The 5,087-nt window shown below is 37.7% G+C and overlaps 1 pseudogene; it reads right to left on the reverse strand.

Annotated features, from left to right (window-relative positions):
* Nucleotides 1-2,030: 2,030 nt before the first annotated feature.
* Nucleotides 2,031-3,225, reverse strand: LOC120769669 (annotated as a pseudogene).
* Between the last annotated feature and the right edge of the window lie 1,862 nt (nt 3,226-5,087).

Raw genomic sequence — 5,087 nt, forward strand, 5'->3', positions numbered from 1 at the left:
GGGAACTGTGGGACAGCATTTCAAGCTCCTCACGTACAGCTGCAACCGAAACCATTGACTTTCGGAAAATGCAAAAGAACAGCTGGTACGACGAGGAGTGCCGTGTTGCAGCGGAGAGAAAACAGACTGCCTACCTCGTAACCTTATGATCGATCACAACACGTGCGGAATGGGATAGATACCGAGAGTTGAAGAGGGAAGCGAGACGGATTTTCAGACAGAAAAAGAAAGAGGCTGAAAAGATGCGGCGGCTAACTGAAGGTTTCAAGGCCAGAGCATACTCTTGTAGAACCCCCAAAGGTGATCTAGTCACCGATGCCCAGAGCATACCTAAATTATGAAGGGAATACTTCTCCAGCCTGCTGAATGGCAGTGAACGTACAACACCAGGAGAAGGCGAACCCGATTCCCCAATCGATGACGATGGAGCAGACGTTCCATTGCCCGACCATGAAGAAGTTCGAATAGCAATCACCCGTTTGAAGAACAACAAAGCAGCGGGGGCCGATGGATTACCGGCCGAGCTTTCAAACACGGCGACGAAGAACTGATAAGGAACATGCATCAACTTCTTTGCAAAATGTGGTCGGACGAAAGCATGCCCAACGATTGGAATTTAAGTGTGCTCTGCCCAATCCACAAGAAGGGAGACCCCACAATCTGTGCCACCTTCCGTGGGATAAGCCCTCAACATCGAATATATATAAATAAGGTTCTATTGAGCGTACTGTGTGAAAGATTAAAGCCCACCGTCAACAAACTGATTGGACCTTATCAGTGTGGCTTTAGACCTGAAAAATCAACAACCGACAATGTCAGCCTAGAAATCTAACGCAGGATAACTCTTGCCAACAGTTCCTACTTCGGACTGAGGAGGCAATTGAGAAGCAAAGTCCTCTCTCGACAAACAAAAACCAAACTCTATCATTATTCCCGTCCTGCTATATGGTGCAGAGGCATGGACGATGACAACAACTGGTGAGTCGACGTTGCGAGTTTTCGCGCGTTTGTCACGGCGAATATCGAACTCGATGGAACGATGAGCTGTAGGAGATATACGACGACATTGACATAGTTCAGCGAATAAAAAGACAGCGGCTACGCTGGCTAGGTCATGTTGCCCGGATGGACGAAAACACTCCAGCTCTGACAGTATTCGACGCTGTACCCGCCGGGGGAAGCAGAGGAGGACCTCCACTCCGTTGGAACGACCAGGTGGAGAAGGACCTGGCTACGCTTAGAATATCCAATTGGCGCCACGTAGCGAAAAGAAGAAACGACTGGCGCGTTGTTGTTAACTCGGCCGTAATTGCGTAAGCAGTGTCTAAGCCAATAAAGAAAATGAAAAATTATGTCTTTTGACGCCTTTTTTGATGGCCAAAAAGTACCATACTTCATTGTAGGAGACGACGCATTTCCACTGTGTAAACGTATTATAAAGCCTTACAACAGCAAAAACCTTTCCAAAGAGGAACAAATTTTCAATTACCGTTTAAGTAGAGCAAAACGGTGTATTGAAAACTCGTTTGGAATTTTGAGTGCAAAATGGCTTTGTCTTAAAAAAGGTATCACCCGGATCGGGCACGATCGATTATTTCAGCATGCTGCCTGCTACATAACTTCCTCATCAATAAATGTGGACAAGCTTATAATCCCTCTATCTTCTCTGGATTCGAGGGCATCGACGGATTTTGGGAATCAGGAGAATGGGAAACTATATACAATGTCCGCTACGAATACGCATAATTTGCTATCACTGAATTCATGTGAATTCGAAACTTTCAGGTACCTAACCGGGAAGAGCATCAGATTATGGAAAATATGTACGCAATGTCTTAAAAGATTATGTAAATTCTACATCTGGATCTGTTCCATGGCAAAATAATGCAACATTTCTTTGAATTTTTCAATATTTATGTTTATTTATAAAAACAATAATTACTATTTATTTTATGTATACCATGTATATATGTTTTGTATAAAAATAAGTTTGATGTTTCCAAATTTTGTGTTTATTTATTTCATAACTAATCAGAAGATAAGTGAGTATAAAAAGATATTTATTTTAATTTTTTGCTTTTTGTAAAATTCCGTACACATATCATCACCAACTGACCGTGGAAACTTATTCAACAACCAATCAAAACTAGCAAGGACTTGTGCATATGGTGAGTTGTTCTTAGCTGCTACCAAATCTTCTTGCTTCTTTAAAATGTTGTTGAACCGATTCCATGCCTCGTCATTTTGGCTTCCGCTAAACGTCCGAATACTTGTGGTGGGTGTTGGATTCTGCAAAATACACAAAGAAAAAATAAAACATGCACATTAAATATATACATCCATTTACATGCACATTATATACACTTACATAATCATATTGCGGAACACTTAACACCTCCACATTCGCTCAATTTATGGGGGCTCTCCCGTAAGCTCTCCCGTAAGCTAATCCATCGAATTGCTTATGTGGACCGAAGCCTGCTCCAAAGCATTTTTATTCGAGTGCATAACGTTTGTTATGTCCCATATTCGGAGCCACTCCTCCACTTCTTTAATTAGTTGTCGTGTTTCAAACGCTGTGAAATTTTTTATCCTCTTTTGCCGCTTTGCTACAGATATTATGTCTTCCATTTCCAAGGATTAAACGAAATAACATACAAAATTCAAATAAAACCCCCAACTTACTTCTTCTTCCCACTCAATTTGCGTCAGAAATATATAGAAATTATACAATAAAAGTAGTAAATATACTTACTTAATTTCTTGAGAGCTGGATGTTGCTACAAGAAAATTTAACACTAGAAAACTTCTTGATCATTTTTTAAGCGTTTTTTTGTAGGAAGTTTTTGCTTTTCTTGAGAGCTGGAAACCCACCTTTAAATAGCTAAGTATTAGTAGTTATAGGTTAAGCTTAGTATCCAACTCTAAGAAATGTAAAAGCTTCATATAAAAAAAACGCTTAAGAAACGGCCAAGAAACTTTCCAGCGATAAATTTACTTGTGGTAGTATGCAACTCTAAAGAAATCTAGTACTAATTTTTAATATATTTTTTTAATAAAATGCGAATATGGCAAACCTGGGTTTGCGAAGAAACATGAAATCAACAATTGTTTCTTGAAGGAAATCCAAAGTAATCGTTAAGTTCATCCTAAATTAGTTAAAATCATTATTATGAAGTATATTTCATTTTGAAATGTTGTATAAAACTAACCAATCAACAACATTCCTAAAACCGCAATGAAAATATTTATGTTACTATACACATACATACATACATATTAGACACAAAGTTTATTTTCTTTGTTTATTCTCTCTTGCTCTTCTAATGTGGATCATTCACAATGCGTGACCAGCTGTCTAAATTACTTGAAGAATTTGTATATTTCGGTATAGTATTTTTGCAATCTGCAATCTTGCAAGAGCAAGAGAATACCCCTAATGTATTTTTTTCTTGAGCAATTACTTGAGAGCTGGATACGAACCTAAAAAAACGGCAATTGATTGATATCTATTTAGTATATTCAAAATAGCAAACAAGATGTGTCGATGTACGTATTTTCATTGAAGTGCTAATACCTCTCTAAAAAATGAAATAAAATAAATATTAAATTTTGACATTTTTGCGGATGATGTTATTTTCTGAAGAACTCGGTAAACAACAAATAACGATATGTATTCACGAAAAAACGAGGGACTACCACCAGAAGGGCCAATTTTGGTTTTCTCCTCTCTCAAAGAAGAGTTATTAATGTGTTAAAAGAAGAAATGTAATTATTGAAAAAACTCACCTGTATTTCTTTGTCATGTTTTTCACTTTGCAGTGAATTTCCTCGGCGGTGTATTTTTGTGCCATTTCCTGTGAAATCTCATTGTATATGTATATGAGTATTTCGCTTTGTACGCCGGAGGTCGTGGGAACGTGCCTCCCACTTTTCCAGCAGCTCCAACTCATTCTTTAAAGTCCACCCTGAACGCTTTTTTCTGCCAGCTATCTGAAATTAAAACAAAGATAATAATTTTCGTTTAGAAGGCAATGCAAAATAGTAAAATTACTTACTTTTTATCTTTAATGGTCGCTTTTCAAAATAACTTTGTTTACATTTAAACGTAAAACGGCTGTCACTGTTCTTATTTTTCATTCACAACAGAATACAGCTGTCAATTATTAACAATGTTGCCTACGAAAATCCCACAAACTCCCTAAAATTATGAGAGTTATGTTTGGATTCAGCAACGGAGTTAGCTGTGGTGTGGAAAAAAGCAGTTAATCCGGTTTAACGCTGCCATCTGTCAGGGCTATTAGGATGAATTTAACGATTACTTTGAACTTCCTTCAAGAAACAATTATTGATTTCATGTTTCTTCGCAAAACCAGGTTTGCCATATTTGCATTTTATTGAAAAAATGTATTAAAAATTAGTACTAGATTACTTTAGAGCTGCATACTAGCACAAGTAAATTTATCGCAGGAAAGTTTCTTGACCGTTTCTTAAGCGTTTTTTACATGAATTTTTTACATTTCTTGAGAGCTGGATACTAAGCTTTAAATTGTTGAGGTTGTTGAGGAAATTGTTGGTATGTTTCACATAGATTTTATAACTTCCACTTAAATAAAAAGATTATTTACAGTTTTTTGTCAAGAAAGAAGGAAGAAGGTGTGCAAATTCACAATAGTCTTGCGCAATAGTCATTCATAATAAATTGATCGAATCAGCTGTTCATATATCACTATTCCGCAATGGGTGCTCTCATGGCCTTGCATATTTCGGTATAGGATGTTTGCCTTTTGTGTTATCGTGCAATCTTGCAAGAGCAAGAGAATCCCCTATTGTTTTCGTTTGGTCGTTTCTCTGCTCGCTATCTTTGTGCGGCGTACTTTTAGCAAAAACTACCAGGTGAAAACAACAACAAGGACAACCTAAGGTTTAAATTCAGTAGCTACTTCCAGATGAGGACACCCTCTAGATGTGAACGGAACTTCTACTCTTTTTCAAGCGGAATCACTAGGCATAGTCTGTGGAGTTCTATTGAAAAGTACGGGAGTATTCAGAAAGATTATATATACAAAGATAGCCGGCCGCATTGC

This window comes from Bactrocera tryoni, chromosome 1 (genome assembly GCF_016617805.1).
Source record: "Bactrocera tryoni isolate S06 chromosome 1, CSIRO_BtryS06_freeze2, whole genome shotgun sequence".
In the NCBI taxonomy this organism is placed as follows: Eukaryota; Metazoa; Arthropoda; class Insecta; order Diptera; family Tephritidae; genus Bactrocera; species Bactrocera tryoni.